Source organism: Phyllostomus discolor, chromosome 4 (assembly GCF_004126475.2).
Source record: "Phyllostomus discolor isolate MPI-MPIP mPhyDis1 chromosome 4, mPhyDis1.pri.v3, whole genome shotgun sequence".
Lineage (NCBI taxonomy): Eukaryota > Metazoa > Chordata > Mammalia > Chiroptera > Phyllostomidae > Phyllostomus > Phyllostomus discolor.
The window spans coordinates 95,543,265-95,560,914 of record NC_040906.2 but is presented as its reverse complement, the minus strand read 5'-3'; the positions used below and the strand labels follow the sequence as shown (position 1 = coordinate 95,560,914).

At 41.0% G+C, this 17,650-nt stretch overlaps 1 pseudogene; it reads right to left on the bottom strand.

Annotated features, from left to right (window-relative positions):
- Positions 1-17,396, bottom strand: part of LOC114494887 — an 82,652-nt pseudogene extending 65,256 nt beyond the window's left edge.
- Positions 17,397-17,650: the final 254 nt, after the last annotated feature.

The following is a 17,650-nucleotide window of genomic DNA, read 5'->3' as shown; positions in this document are numbered from 1 at the left end:
TAGTTCTTTTTCTGGAGTTTTGCTCTATTCTTTCACTTTGAACATGTTTCTATGTCTCCTAATTTTGACTGCCTCCATGTGTTTGTTTCTATGTATTAAGTAGAGCTTCTATGTCTCTTGGTCTTGGTACAGTGACTCTATGTAGTAGGTGTCCTATGGGGCCCAGAAGCACAGCCTCCCCTTTCACCTGAGCTTGGTGCTTCAAGTTTGCCCCAGTATGGGCTGTGTGCACCCTTCTGTTACAGTTAAGCCTTGATTTTTATTGGCACATCAATGGGATGTATTAACCCCTAGGCTGATGGATTTCAAGGTCTGGCTAAGACCACCTTGAAGGATCAAGTATGCAAGGGCTACCTCATGGAGTAATACTTGCTTAAGTGAGTCTCTGGTGCCTAATGAGTCACCTCTTGAATGTGCTGCTTGTGGAGGTGATTGGTTAGTGATGCTTTGACATGGCCTGAAGCTGCCCACTGAGTTTTCTGGCTTTGAAAACTCCCAGGAGTGGACATCAAGTTTAGCTGCTGCCTGTGACCTGGTCAGGGCCACCCTGCATGAGCTATAAAGTGATCTGCAGACAGCTAGGCTTGGAGGTGCCCCGTTGTGGCCAAGCTGTGCACCACTGCTGACTGCTCTTAGTACTGGGCCTGGGGGCACTCACTATGAAGTATGGGGCAATCTCAGACCAGATGCTGCTTATTTGGGGTTTATGAATCTTTGAGAGGTTTTAGAAAAGTCATCCTCATGAGTCAAGACAGTCCACTTGTATGGAAAAGTCACTGTACATGGTTTAGGTGGGCCTGCAAGTTGGGTGGGGCAGGGTCTCAAGGAATCACTATGGGAGGGTGAACAGAGTTAGAGAGGTTAATGGAGACTTAGCTATGGCACCTGTCTGCTGGCTCTGTAGGGGAAGGTCTCAGCTAAGGAACAAAGACCTCTGCCAGCACTTCTGTCTGAAATAAAGTTGCCTCTCTAACTCTTGTTGGACAATTTAAATCCTCCACATATGTCCCTGGAATCTTAACAGCTGCCTCTGCTGGACCTCAGAGCCAGTGAGTCTGAGTAAGTTCATGCTTCAGCCCTTTAAGAGGAATGACTAAGACTCCAGCAGCCTTCTGTCTCACTCAGCCATATATCCCTGCTGGTTTTTACAGGCAGAAGTTATGGGGACTTCTCTTCCCTCACTGGATACCTGGGCTGTAGCCTGGTTTAGGGCTGGGATCCCTTACTCCTCAGGGGGGCCTCTGAAGCTGAGATATTTCTCTTGATTTGTATCTGCCACATGTAGGTGTAAGACTAGTCTGTTCTGCTTTTCTGCTTCTCCTACTAGTCTCAGTGTGGCTTCTTTATATCTGTAGTTGTAGGATTCCTGTTCAGCTAGATTTCAGGTGGTTCTGAATTATGGTGGTTTTGTAGTTTAGTTGTAATTCTGATGTGGTTGTGGGAAGATGTGAGTACTGCATTTACCTACTCCATTATCATTACTGTATGGTCACTTTATTTAATGTGGATTGCTACCTCATTAAAAGTAAAGGTCAAACCATTTCCAGGTGATCTACAATTTAAGTTTTTCTGGTGACAACCAAAATTAAATTGTGACTTAATTGATAAAAGTTGTTTTAATTAAGATTGTGGGATCATTCTGGACATGCTCCTTTAATGTAAAGAACCTTGATTCCAGAGTCAAAGCTATATAGCTTCAAAATGCTGCCTTTTGCTTCCCAGAATCAGGTATGGTTGCAGTCATCTGCAAATCTGAATTTCTTCATTTAGTAAATGAGACAATCACCTGCAATCCCATTTGTCTTGGTATATTTACTCTCTACCTTCATTAGCTAACATATTTGATTATGTGCTTTGGGCATTTGGTTGGTTTGTCAATATTGGACATCAGGAGGTTCAAGATGTCTAGTAAAGGCTGGCTCCATGTAGAAATCATTCATTTTTTTTCATGCTGACAGCTTAAATGAAAGCTAATATGAAGCTCCTGTGTACAAAGATCTCAGAATTAAGATAAAACTCTATTTATTATCTATACCACCTGTCTCTTCTGTTAGCACCTCTGCTTTTCATAAGGGATGATTTTTACAGTTTTAGACTTGTGCTAGGACCAAAAGAGGACAGTGAAATGTGATGAATGTCACAGCATTTGGTCCTTAGATCTTTTCTCCTCTTTCTAGACTCATTCTCCTTCTAATTTATGGCTTAAATACTATACATATGCTGGTGACCCCTAAATTTAAATATCCATTTGGATTTCTTGCAGAAGTCTAGACTCATATCCTATTGTCTTCTTCACATCTTCATTTGGATGTCCAAAAGTCATCTCTGGTGTCACAAGTTCAAAATCCAAGTTTTTATTCTTTTTTTTTCTACTTTTAAAAATTGTTGTTTAAGTACAGTTGTCTTCATTTTTCTTCCACCACTTTCCAGCTTCTAATCCTCTCTGCAAACCTGCAACTTTGCTCCTCTAGTCACTCAGTTCAAAGCAATGGAATCTCCTTGGTCTTCCTTCCCTCTCCACATTCAATCCATCTTTCTTTAAAATGTATCCAGAGTTCTATCACTTCTAACAATCTCCCACCTCATAACTACTGGATGAAAATTATCATCTCTTGCCTGGATGTGCCATCCTTTCCCTTCTACCCTTGTCCTTCTCCATTCTATCTGTAACAGAGCAGCCAGGGGGAAGTCAGCTCTCTGCTCCATACTTTCCAGAGCTCCTATCTTACTCAGTAAAAGCCAAAGGTCCCAGACAACTTTCTTTTATCTCTAGCTATTCTTTATGCTTACTGTTTGTGGTAGGTGGGGTTTTTCAGAATCACACTGAAGAATGACTTGACTATTTAGTAGGGCTTGACACCTGTAGAGAGAAGTAGGCTGAAGCAGGATGGGGCAAGAGAGATAAGTCAAACTGTAAAGCAGCCTAATAAAGTTGCAGACAACCCTACAAGGAGCTTGAACCATCTATGATAGCCTGCCAGTGCTGTCTCTCTTTAGGCCAATATGGATGCATCTTTACACCTGTCTCATCCGTTATTGGATGAACCTTGATCTGAGCAGATAGCTCTCTGCAGCCGAGATACACCTTGAAGAAGCTAGAATACTAGAGGCTGTTAGTTGACACCTTGGAGAGTACATGTCCATGTCCATTGTACTCTTCCTCAGCCACAATGGCTCTCTTATGCAAATCCAGGTCCCTCTGCCTCAGGGCCTTTGCACTTGCAGGGATACAATTCTACTACATATATATTTTTAACCCTTGGAAAGCAAAACTGTGGATAAGTGGGGTGGGGCTACTGTATACCATGCTGTTGGGAAGTACTGTGAGTGAAAAACATGTCCATATCTTCAGTATAGAAGAGAAATGGTACCAGTGGATTTGGGGAGCAAGGTGGCAAAATGGGGACAGGCCCAGAGATGCATACCCTACAGAAGCCCAGTGAGGATCACAGGAAGAAGGTTGGGTGGGCACTGGGCAAAGAGGAGGGCTTAACATCAGGGAAGATTTTAAGGAAGTGGGTGGAGTTCCAGAACTAACCACTCATGGCAAGAATGCCCCCTCTGTGTCCCCATTTAGTGAATACCTTATGTTCACATTTGTCCTCTCATCGGGCTTAATGAGTTCCTGGAACTTGACAGTCATTGTAGCAATTGTTTTGCCCATAAAATTCCCAGAGGGCATAAAATGCCCTTAAATGTTCTATCTCCTTTGTGGCACTTAGATGCGTGATCCTGAAGTGTAGGTAGAGTGGAAAAGAGATGCTTTGATACTGAGCTCCATGTCACTGGACATATGCCAGCAGAGACTCCACAATCTCTTGTGAGAGGGTATGAAGTGAAAGTTGAACAACAGATGGAAGCTCAGGTGGTCTGACCCCAATAAATCTTAGATTCTGGATTTCCAAGCAGCCCTTTCTCCACATCGACCTCGTCTCCACTAGACACTTTTCATCCATCATGCTGTCTTATCTCTTTTAGGCCTCTGCTTAAATGGCACTTTATGAATGAGGTCTTCCTTCCTGATCATCCTTTTAAAAATAAAACCTTCCATCATTTTCTACTCACATGACTCCATTCCAGGAAGACAAATACTCCAATTAAAAAATGGGCAAAGGACAAGAACAGACACTTCTCCGAGGAACACATGGGCTCCCAGGAGCCCAGAAGCATACAAAAGGATGCTTGGCACCACTAGCCATCAGAGAGATGCAAATTAAAACCACAATGAAGTACCACTTCACACCAGTCAGAACGGCTATCATAAACAAATCAACAAACAACTAGTGCTGGTGAGGTTGTGGAGAAAAGGGAACACTAAGTACATTGTTGATGTGAATGAACACTGGTAGAGCCACTGTGGAAAACAGTATGGAATTTCCTCAGAAAACTAAAAATGAAACTACTTTTTGGCTCAGCAATTCCACTGTTGGGAATATACCCTAAAAATTCTGAAACACTAATTCAAAAAAGAACCTATGCATCCCAAAGTTCATAGCAGCACAATTTATAATAGCCAAATTCTGGAAACAACCTAAGTGCCCATCAGTAAATGAGTGGATCAAAAAACTATGGTAAATTTACATGATGGAATACTATGCAGCAGAAAGAAAGAAGGAGCTCTTACCCTTCCAAACATCATGACTACAACTGGAGAACATTATGCTAAGTGAAATAAGCTGGGTGTTGAAAGACAAATATTATATGGTCTCAACTATAAGTGGAGCCTAATGAACAAAACAAACAAACAAGCAAAATATAATCAGAGGCATTGAAGTAAAGAACAAATTGACAGTAACCATAGGGGTAGGGGGATAAGGGGAGAAAGAAGGGGGAGGGTCATCAACGAACATGTATAAAGGACCCATGGACAAAGCTAAAAGTGGTAGTATTGAGGGTGGGATGTGAGGGTGGGAGGGCAGGGGGGAATGATGGGGAGAAATGGAGAAAACTATACTTCAACAACAACAACAAAAACGTGTGAGGAAAAAATGTAATAATGTATCATCTTTGAGTCATTGACAACTAAGTATTGTGCAAAAATTTTCAGTGATGAAATGGCCTGTTTTGACATACCACCAGGTGGGGGTGAGGGTGAAGAAGAGAGAGTGATACTCAAACTCCAATTTTTTTGTTCTGATTTCTTCCCTGTCAAATGATTCCTTCCCTTCTTTAAACATGATGAGATCTTTTAAAACTTTTCTCTTAGGAAATACAATCTTTTTAATTCCTTCCCAGCTGAAGCTTTTGTTTCAAAGAAGGCTATGTTGGTTTGCCCTTGTTCTCTTTATTTCACTTTGTATAGATGGATATTCCACTGCAAATACACCTGTATTCATTTTAACACCATCATATTCATATTCCATTTACACAGAAACTCTTTGATCCAGAAATGGACCCTTGCAATAGAATGTTTGCTTTGTTTCTTGTCATTTTCTTCCTCTTATGGAAGGAGATAAGAATGCTTTCTAAATTAAACATTCCATGGCCTATATCACTTTTCAGGTACATTTCAGATGGGATTTTTAAAAAATTTTATTTTAATCATTGTTCAAGTACAGTTTTCTCCCTTTTACTCCCATTCCAGCCCACCCACCCAACCCTCCCCACTTCCCTCCCATTACCACCCTCCCCCTAGTTTTTGTCCATGTGTCCTTTAAGTTTGTTCCTGTAAACCCTTCCCATTCTCCCCTGAAATTCCAGATGGGAATATTTTTTAATTGCAAATTAAAGTATTTGGTATTTTACCAAGAAAATACCACTATTTTGGTAATTAATGAGAGCACAGAAATCCAGAATGACACACACCAACTACCATCATCAGACAATATGTTTGTCAGGTGAATCAGGTAAGTGCTTAATCATTAGTTTGGGACCTTAACCCTCATACAGTGTTACTTCCAATGAAGAAAAGAGTGTCCAGGAAATTATGAAGCTTGCCTGGGGTCATATAGGCAGAAAATGGTGCACTTGACATTTAAACCCAGATTAGTCTTCTGGCTCCATGGACTCTTACTCCACAGTGAGTGTGACCCCCACATTAACACCCACTGCCTATAAGTGCAGTTATCCACAGTGAATAGATGGTATTATTTTACTAGGGAGTAGTCACAAACATTCAGAAGAAAGGCTTTGGATGGGTCTTGGGGTCTCATTGCTCTTGGACTCCCTTCTTCCTTCCCTCAATACCCTCCATCCTCTCTGGCTCTATTTACATCAAGTTGCTCCAGGTGGTCAAGGCTGGAAAACTATGCCCACTGCCCCAGAAATGAGGGTGCAGAACCAGTTTTTCTGTGATCAGTGTTGGACTTTCAAATGTCTAAAGCATCTCAGTAACAAAAACTTTTTTTGCTAATAATGATTCCCTTTGTGGCATAATATTGATAGGTTATTATGCTAGTAGCTTCCCTCCATATGCACACACACTAGGGGATGGTAGTAGAAGAAAAAGAAATGACTGAACCCCTTACCTGCCTCACAGATGACCTTCCCAATGACTGCCCTCCCCTTTTCCTCATCCAGGCCCCTGTGCTTGGCTCAAGAGAGTAATGAAACAAATTCAGAAGGCTTTCTTTCTTTTTCACAGTTCATCATTGAGCAGATCTCCGTGTATAACAGGATTTGAACGGGAAGGTGACGGGTGTCTAATATTGATTATTGTTTTAAGAGAGTGTATTTCATGTAAGTGATATTTTAGATGATAACAGCTTTGGCCAAATAGGGTGGAAAATCACATTTCTTAAGCTGCCTCCTGCAGCTGTATTGATCAGGAGACAGCGCCTGGTGCTACTCCATTCAATCATTCTTCAATTTGAAGCTTGTCCCTTTGGTGAAGAAAGAAAAAAATATCTCTGGGTTCCGCATTATTTTATTTTTAAGCCATCTACATTGATGATTCCAGCCATGCCAGGAAGATTTCTGTGGCCAAATTTAAAGCTCTATTTTTGGTTACTATGGAGTTTGTGATCCTAATCATGGTTTCAGCACTGTCTTCTCTCAAGGATGACTTTTTTTTTAAATCTTAACTTTTCTGCAAGGACAAACATTAAAATCTCCAATGTCTTTTTCTGCAAGATCTTTCCAGATTGTTTTTTTTTTTTATGATATAGGGGAAAAGTGGCAGCAATAGAGTACAAGATTCTGAGAGGAATGCTATAGTTGAAGTGTGGAAATGATTGTGAAAAGGAAGAAGTGAGAGCATGAGAGGGGAACTGTATCCTGTCTCCCTGACTTGCCAAGGACCAGTGTTGACTTTAGAGGAATACTCAGAATGCTCCAGTAGCTAGAAGTCCATTTGATTTACTCCAAGGACTTTATCTTCTTACCACCTATACCAGTTTTACAGATGAGGAAACTGATACCCAGAGAGCCCGAGTGACTACACGTCACACAGTAAAATGCAGAATTCTCTGGAGCAGAACCCAGATTATTAATCACCTATTGCAGTGCTCTCTTTATAACATCCTATTCTTCATTATGCTCAATTTATGTGAAGGCATTTTTAGAGACCAATGAATCTTTCAATGTGATCAATGGCTTCTATAGAGAAGAAAACAAAACCCTGGTCAGAGTCCTTAAGAATCGAGAAGAGAGATTTTGACATGCGGATTTTAATTCTCAGTGTTGGAAAGAGCAGTCATCCAGCCCATCTCCCAGACAATGTGTAGGGCATCACCAGGATAGAGCTATTTTCTTATGGCTTCAACATATCTAGGAATGAATAGCCCATTTCTTCAGAAACCAACCAGCCAAAATTATCATAACTTTTTTTTCATCTTGAGCTGAACATTGTTTCCCCATAAACTCTTCTAAGATCTCATTTATTTTCTGGAATTAGCTAAAAAATTAATTAATATTTCATATTATAGCCCTTTAAATGCTTACAGAGAGCTACCAGGTCTTCCATTTTTCAGGTTAGGCCCCAAGTGCCTTTCCATTATCTTTTACCTGGATACCCTCTCACCTTGGTCACACCTCCCAGTTTTCATCAGTCTGCTGACAGAATGGAACTCAGAACTGTACATAAGGACAAGAATCATGGTAAAAATGTCATTCTCACCAGCCTGCATGGAGGAGCCATATCAACACTGCTCTCCTGCTCAAGCAGGATGTCCTATTCTGTACATCTGGGCATTTGTTTTGTACCACATGACCTGGAGAATATTTCTCCAGTGTATCCACAAAACTACAGATTCAAAGGCTCTATGATACTTACTAATCAATTTCCTCCACTGGGTCACCTAAAAATGCTGCTGCTTGATGCCTATAAGAGAATACTAGTAAGCCTGCCAAGGATCTTCTTCTTAGTGTTCAAAGGTAGCAGTCTTCCTAGGTAGTAGATTTCGGTCTTCCTGAACTATGTGTGTGGGTGATGGAGAAAAGCTTCCCTCAAGTCTGGGTCCCAGGTTTCCTATTATGCTGGTGTCCAGACCTCCAGAAAGAGTCCTGTCACATTAGGTCCTTCAGCAGCTGGGTTTCACCTTCCAACAAATATAGCTTTAGTCTCAGCTTGAGGAAACATGTAGGGGCATCTACCAGGGAATCTTCATTTCCAAATTATACTTTCTTCCCTTTCTTTCAGTCTCCTTCTCCTCAATAATTTCCCTGTTTTCCCATTAGAAAATAACAGTCAGATTTCGGAGTGGAGACAGGCAAAACACTATGGGATTTGACTGGGAAAGGGGCAGTTGCATACATACCAACCAGGACAGTGAGGTAGTGTAAAACAGGGGAACAGGTGCTGTCCAACCCATACAGTGCTGAAAGCTTCAGCTCCGCCAGGCAAATCTCCGTGGTTAATTACAATTCTTTTTTAACTGCAAAATGATAATGATTAAAATAACTACCTCTTACGTGTATTGAAAGGATTAAATAAACTAGTATGTAAGGGCTTTAAATAGTGCTTGGTGCATGACAAGTTCTCAGGATTTGCCATGCAATGAAGGTGGTGATCAAGCACTATTACCAACAAGCTTTGGTGAAATGGACCTTTTCAAGAACAAATGAAATTCTAAAACTCATATTCTTTCATAGCTGTAATAAGCATATAGAGATTTATGTATTTTTGAAGACTTTTGTTTTTTAATTTGGAAATTTCAAATTCTTCTATGATTTTCCATTGGGCTTACAGGGTTTTTTATTTTGTTTTGTTTTTTTAAATTCTTGTGGGTAAGTATTCCCTAGAAAAATACTCAGCAACAGTATGAAAAAAATAATAGAATACTCACTTGCCTGGCTATTTCAACAGAAAGAAACAGGAAGTATTTTTATTCTTAGTAAAAACATCATCTTTTATAGTCTTTATTTTTTAAGTTCAAAATTAACCCATAAGCATATAGATTAAGAAGTCAAAGTGCCCTTTCATTTTCCACTAATTTTATCCCCACAGCTATGCACCAATCCAAATACTCTTCCTCTGTTAATTTTCTCCTCTCTTTTTCATCATTCAAGCAATTGGCCAGGTTGATTTTCAATATCTTAGATGAGTGGCAAGTTGAAATGTGAAATAACTTGTGAAGAATTTCTGGTGTTTATTTTTAAAGCCCAAGATTCTGCTAGAAACTGGAGAGTGTGCAGAGGCAATAGAAGAAAGGAAATACTTCTGGGGGAAATTCTGGGATTGCCTGGGTCTGTGAGTGACAACTAGAAGCAACTGCAGATGTTCTAAAGAGTCTTGCTGTGGTGATGGAAATGTCCTAAAACTGGATTATGGTGATGGTTAAACAATTTGGAAAATTTACTAAAATTCATTGAATTCTGCACAGAAAATGGGTATATTTTAAGGTATATAAATTATATTTCAATAAAAGTGTTTTTAAAAGATAAACAAAACAAATAAAAAACAAGACCAGCTTAATAATTTACCCTTTTCTGTGACATAAAATAAATAATTTTAATCTTTTTTTCAAGATATATAATATTCCATAATTTGGATGTTTTTAATATTTTCAGCTCTTAGAAGTTTGACAAAATCAAGCATGAGCCTGTAGAGGTACATTGAATTGCAAGTACTAGGACCCTGAGGAGGATCTGGAAAGCTCTTTGCAGGCAGATGGCCCTCAAAAATGACTAAGGGTTTGGCTCTGTCTTAATCCCAGCTGTGACTTTCCCTCACAAGCCACTGTACTAGTGGTTTAAAAGCAGATGGGAAAGAGGAATTTTGAAGACCTTCATGACTGCTGCATACACTTGGCACTGGGTGTTGGTTGAAGCAGCACATCCTCTCTAACTCCTTGGCTCTGCAGTTTTTGTTTTTGTGATTAATGCCCAGTGCAAAGGTGAGTAATGTAGCAATTCATTGTAGTAATTCGAGTTATGGGGAATATATGGACTCCTTTGCTCAGCATCTCTTTCTCCAACTCCTTGTCACATAAAAAGAATTATTATATTGAGAACACAATGCCATTAGTCACAGGACCAAGCAGAGATACAACTCATCTACACCAAATATCTCCACTGACTACGGTTAAAATTTGACACTTAGTGCCCTTTTTAGTAGGATTGGAGGATGTTAACTGGACTCAAAGGGACTGAGGAAAGATCCCAAAGCCTTTTCTCTGGTCCTACTTCTTTTAGCTGCTACAAATGACAAGTCAAATATTAATGATCTACAACTGGAAATAAATTATTTTCACTTTTATGCTGTATTATTATCATCTCCAAATAACTTTTGAGCTCCTGGGAAAGGTTTGGGAAGGGTGTTCATAAGAGAAACCTGATTGGCAAAGGTAGGAGGACCTTCTGATCCCCCAGATCTAGGAGAGCATGGCCACTGTCATCTTGCAAGGGTGGAAGAGCAGAGGAGCAGATGAGATGCAGATGAAGGCCTTGGGCCTGACCTCTGCATTCAAGGGAGGAGTTGGATGCTTGTGAGGCTCAGGACCCCTAACTACACCAGCTTTAAAAGCAAGTAAGAGTGCACACTTTAGTGTCCCATAGCCATACAGGAGAGGGTGGGGGTACAATGCATTAAATCTGGATTTCCTGCTCTAGCCTGTGGGGATGCAGTCATGTCATTTTGGGTGTCATATTTTAATTTAAGTAATTTTGAACCTGTTATCTGGTGGATTCCAAGACCTTGGGTTCTTCTTTTCTTATCCAAGATGGACACATTGCAGTTAGATGTATTAAAGTGCACTAGGAGGGTGCTAGGTAGTTTTACAATCTTCTTGAAAAAATTCCTTGTCCATGGAGAACATGTGCAAAGGTAAGGAAGAGCAGAACTAGGAATTCGCTCAGTACCTATTGTTTACTTGCATCTTGGCAAGGAACTCCCTCCTGATTCACTGCATGTGTGTATGCCTTTGTATGTGCATGGTGTGTGTGTGAGATAAAGATTTAAAAGAAGAAAGAGGAGGAGGAAAAGAGAGGAAGAGAAGGGGGTCATGTCCATCTAATCCACTGAACCTGCTTCCACAGGAATTTCTTGCCATATCTGTGACTCTACCACTCCTTTCTAGCCACCAAACCTTCTGAGTAAGAGGACATTTAAGCTGATGAGGGGAAGGAGCCCAAATTCTTGCTTCTTTCTTCATTCCATTTTCAGAGTGTTAATGCCCTGGGGTTGCCAATGCAAATGGATTCTCTACATTGGATCTTGAGCCCAGGTTATTATTCCCAGAGTTGTGTAAACATCATCCAACTCTAAGGAACAGCAGCATATGTTATCTTTACAAAGTCTCTGTTCAACTTTACAACACCTAAATATCAGAAAGAAACTTTGTCTTCAATCTCTCTTTCTGCTGTGTGCACTGCACCCCTAACCATATTGAGGTTCTCTCCATCCAGCATGTGTCTCATTGAAAATTCAATTCAACTCACTTCAAATATGTATTGAGTACCTTTATGTTGGCAGCAAAGTAGTAAAAGCCATAGGGGATACAAAATAAGTATAAAGCATAGTCTCTATCTTCAAATAGTCTGCATGAAATTGGGACTGACCTGGGGAAAGAAGAGACCAACATGAGACAGAATATATTTCCTCATCAGAATGTGTTGTTCTGACATTAAGTGCATTGGATGTTCCAGAACAGGAGCTCTCTGTGAGGGCCACTGTTGTCAGAGCAAAATGGCTTCTCAGTGGGGTTGGCGTCTGGGGTGGGGTTTTGGAGGGTTGGGAACATTCTGCTATGTAACAGAATCACGTACAAAACTTATCTCATTGTTTCAAAGTTTCTACAGAGCTCCAAATGCTGAAAACAACATGACCTGATTACTCTCACAATCTTAACTCTTAAGAGCTCTCCAAGGAGCTGTAAGACCTAGACAAGGCTTACTTAGAGGTGGCCAAGACATCTTTGGATTCTGCCCATTCTCCATTTCTGTGCCCCCAAACCCTCTCACCAGTTTATAAAAACAGACAATTATAATGCAAGAGGAGGTTCTTGCTGGGATTTTTAATGGTAGATGGTCTGCTGAGTGAAAGTGGTGGATGCTTTCTCTCCCTTCCATGGAGGAGGACTGAGTTGTACCCCCTTTCCCTTCTTGAGACAAGAGAGAAGAAAGCCTGCCAGCCCACTCCTGAGTTTGATGCTAAGCAGCTGAAGCTGTAGACCCACTTTGGGGCTCCCCCTTGCATAGAGCATGGTGGGAAGTTCTTGGGAGAACTTGACACAAGTGCCTGGAAGTGAGAGGGCATGGTGAGCAGGGGAAATTTGAAGGTGTGGGAAGGTAGGAGCTGTCTGTGATGTTGGGACTGTGGAACTGCCTGGGTTTCCAGCACTTGGCCTGCCGAGTACTGGTCAGTGTCTTGTGGAGAAAGTGGATACAGTAGAACATGGACTGAAGGGGCTGGCCTTCCAGTGGAGGATTCTCAGTTATGAAAATCTATGGGGTGTATAAAGGGGCAAGAGGTGAGGAGAGGAAGGTTACAGAAAGTCAGCAAAGAGTTCACCCTCTAGTCCAGGAGTCATGTGGCATGGATGTCCCCCTGGGATCACTCCCAAACCTACATGTAGCCCCTGTGTCAAACACCTGTCACATCAGTGGTGTTGCTAGTGAAGGGAAACAGCACTAGTCCCCCTTCTCTCATGCTTTATCCTGATCCCCAGCTCTGGTGGAGGAAGAAAGAGCAGGTAGAGAGAGAAGGAGTGTGGGGAGAGGGAATAAAGAAACAGGCCAGGCTCTCTCTCTGTCTAAGCTATAGGTTTGCCTGAGTGGGAGGAGGGAAAAGGCTTTACATTGCATATGAGATGGGATTTTTATTTGTGTTGGGCAGGAAAAGTGAGTCTAAATGATTCACTCTAAATGATTCAAATAACTGAGAGTGACTGGAAAACTGTGGGAGTTGTCCTAAGATGCTGCCCAATGAAATGGAAGGGAGATGACACAGAGCTCCACCAAAGTACAATCCCCACCCCCTTGTACCCTACAAGGGCCAGCAAGCTGATTATTACCAGCGGCCAGCCAGCATTTCTCCCTGACATGTGCTTGTTGGTTTGTTGTTGCCACATGAATTTGAGAGTCTGTCTTCTCATAATATTCTGAGATTCAACTGAGGGGAATTTCTGAAAGGAGGGGCACTCTCCTCCTTCTTTCTGTTCTCCATGGGAGCAGGAAGACCCACTGAACTTCTTGTGTAATTGGGCTTAGGTTAGCTTAGACTTAGAGACAGCGGTTTAATTTCCTGTTTACAAAACACATGAGGAACAAGGAAGAGAGGGGAGGTATTTTTGTTTGCAGAGCATTGGGAACAGTGGCCCTCTATGGTTCCCAGAAATAGAAATTTCCAGAGGGCTTTAATCATGATCTTTCGGCTGAAGTCTGGGGACACACTGCTGCTCAAGTCAGCATTTGGGAACTGTGTTATTTATATACTGTCTGTCTAGCTGGCATTTGCTTATATAATAATTAAAAATTTGATCCATACTCTTGGAGCTCAAGAAATATCTTGTTTTCATAAGTAAAATTTATTTTGACTTTGAGCTTTACCTCTCTAGAGGGTGAAAAATGAGCTCTCAGTCCCATTTGGAAGGCTGCTCCATCTCCATGCAGGTGCATAAGGCTCAGGGGAGTGGTGGCGGTGGAAGGATCTGTGGTCTATAATCCATAATTATGATGACTAAGATCCTCATTGTTCAAACTTATGTGGTCCATTTGGAGGTGGGAGGTATTATTGCTTCCCTCTCAAGCACTGGCATGCCATCTCCAATCACTGTTCCAACAGCCACCTCTCTTAATGGTCTGTTTCTCCAGTACCTCAATCAAATTCTGGTATTTCTTTCTAAGGGGCTGCAAAACCTCGTCTACTTTCTAGGTTCTTTTGGAAAGAGATACCAGTTGCTTTTGATATAGCTGCTTTCATATGGTCTGCCTAACCCACTCCATTGCTCTGGGACCATTCAGCCTAATCACTTTAATGAGCCACAGGTCTTGCACATGAAAGGCAGGATGGGGAAGGAAGAGTTATCTCCTGGGTACCTATCAACTACTCACTGTAACACAAAAGCACACAAGAAAGGCAACACCAGGCCTGGATCCCTTTTTGCATTCTCTGGAGGGTAGGAAAAGAAAATACCTATAGTTAGAAGTGAGAAACCACATATATATTAGCCTGTCCCATATGTCTAGTCTACAGAGTAAAAACAGTGAATAAGCTGAGGCAGCTTCCAGCTAGAGACTTGCCTCAGCCTGGGATCTGTCAGTAGCTGATGTGCTCAACAGGGAGGGTATGAGTGCAGGGGTCCGGCAGAGGCATCTTGGCTGAGCATCATGATGTCTACATAGCATGTGCTGTCAAGCATCTACTATCAGCCCTCTCTGCCTTGGCCCCCTGTTGATTATTAGTCAAAACACATGAGAAAATTTGACCACAATACCTTACTGTCAAAGACAAACACTGTACAAGTAAGGATATTGGTTTTATTCATCCTTTTGCAGTAGGGAAAGCACCCAGATCTGAAGATTAGAGTGTCTTGGTGGAGTAAGCTCTGCCTTAGGTTTTGTAGGGGGGTAAGCACATTGCAGAATGAGTGATTTATAGTTGGGGTTGCTTTGTAAGAAGAGAAGCCTCTGTCAATTATCCAAACAGAAAAATTCCCCCACTCCATAGTTAGCTAGTTTTAGGGGGAACAAGCAGCCATAATCATTCATGAGATAAAGAATGGGAAGTTGAAGGGTTTATGTTATGGGTTGGATTGTGGCCCTCCAAAAGATAGGTTGAAAACTTAACCTCCAGTATTCATGAACTTGGCCTTATTTGGAAATAGGATCTGTTGATGTAATCAAGGTAAGATGAGATCATTAGGGTGGGTCTTAATCCAAGATGACTGGTGTCCTTATAAGAAGAGGTGAAGACAGAGGCCTACATGGAGGGCACCCTGTGACCACAGGAGGCAGAGATTAGAGTGATGTAGCTGGGAGCCAAGGAATTCCAAGGATCTCCTATCACAACAGAAGCTAACAGGAAGGAATGGAACAGATTCTTTCCTATGGTCTTTAGAATGCATGGCCCTCTCAGGCTTGTAGAATCTAGAATTGTGAGACAATATATTTCTGTTGTTTTAAGCCACCCAGTTTGTGGTATTCTGAAATGGCTGCCCAGGGAAACTCATACAGTCCGTGCCTGATTTCTTTTAGAAAATAATAATTGTCAAAAATGCCCCCACCATTTTGTGTTCCTGAAATGGCTTATGAAAAAGAACCACCCTCTCCGTGTGGTAACTTAAACAAGACACATCATCCACTCTTTGTCCCAACTCATGTAAAAACATGGGTGTCTCCCTTGATCATCTGTGACAAGACCAAACACAGACCTTTCCCCTTTTGCTGGAACCTCTTTCATCACAGGGTTCAGAACTATCAACCTGCTTAAAATGTAGGAATGGGTTTTCGTCTGCACTACTTAAATTCCAACATTTCTAATCTGATACCCCAGAGTGGGCCTCCCCAACCCCATCAGCCTCAGCTGCCTTGCTGATTACTCTTGCTGTATCTACACACCCACGCTCACCCTGTGTGTTCTCCTCAAACACACCTTGCTGTTCACTTGTGTGTGTTTGTCAGTGGCATTTCTATTTTTTTCCTGGACCATATATTCTCTCATCTTCCTCTCCTGTAGTTCCACTCACCCTTTACATCTATGTCTCTGAGAAACTACCCTCACTCACCCCTTCCAGGCTTCTTCTCTGGGAGTTTATGGAAGCCAGTGCCCACTCCCACAAATCACTCTTCTCTCTCACCACATTGATGCCATATGTTCCCATTTCTCTCTCTCCTGTTGGACTATTGGTTCCCTGTATGTTCTTATTCTCTTTCTTGCTGTGAGCTCAATGCTTGCCACAGAGCAGGTGATAAATAAGTATTTGTTGAGCTGAAATGAACACTGTCTCCTTCACACCTCTTTCCCTGACCCTTACAAATGTTTCCTCATCAACACTTCATGTTATTTCTTTTTCCTGAGAGTTCTTTTGCTGCTCTAAGTTCAGCCTAGCAGAGAGGTCATGACTGTATTTTCAGGTTTCATTGCTTTCTCTACATAAGTATTCCTTTCATAGTTTTATTAATAGTATTCCAGCTAGAGCCAGAGAAAATATACTTTTTTTTTGCATAAGCATACAAATGTGTTTTTTTAAATCACAGAAGTATCACATGTTCACTGCAAAAAACATAAAAATACAGAAAAACAAAATAGCCCAAGAACACAAAATCATTTACAATTCTACAACCCAGAGTTAACTGTATACTGATGTCATATCTCTGATGATCATGCTGTACATTCTATTTTGTAATCTCATTTTTTTCACTTAACATTTTAAGACCAATTTTCCCTGTTAATGAATACTGATTTGTGTGCAAAAGTACAAATACTTTTAAGGAAGAAACTCTTTAGCATAGAGAAAAATTTTGTTAGCTTTTGGTCAATAAATATATTATTGTCTTCATGTGAAAAATCTTCATAGAAAATTATAGTTTGGTTTATTAGCTCATAGTAGTCTGTTCCTGACAAAGCTTGTGTTCTTCTAAGCTACCCAGTCTTTCTTCTGTGCAAGAGACAATTTCATGCTTCTAGAGAGAAAATCCCTTCCTACAAACATTTGATATTTAGCTAAAGAAAAAACAAACCTCTGCAAGTTTCAAAATGTTAGAATTATCTTTCATGGAAGGTGATATGGAGACTGGTTACTAAAAATAACAACTAAACAAAAAAATAAAATGAAGAACTAGCGAATGTAGAAAGGTAGCTTCTCTCTTTGGTGCCAATGATTGTCTTTTTAATGTGTCCATGTTTGTTAAGAACCTAGAAGTGCACACTTGTGGCTAATGCAAAAAGACACCCATCATCTCTCTATCACCCTTACCTTTATCATCATCACACCACCAGCATCATCTTCACCACTATCGACACCACTCCCAGCTCCTATTTCTTCTTCCCCACTCCCTTCCCTCCTCCTCCTTCCCATCCTTCATTACTTTCATCACTATTATTCTTATTCCCATTTCAACCTCCATTGTTTAGAGATTTGGGAATTATATGAATGGGGCACATGAGAACAGAAGAGATGATATTAAAAATTGGTGGAATACATTTAGGACTTTTTACTAAACTATTTAAATCTCTAAGTCTGACTTAATTCTGTGGTGTAAAAACATGACCTGTGAGATGATCCTGATGTAACAGCTTTCCTTTCAGCACCATCAGTTTCAAAAAATTCTA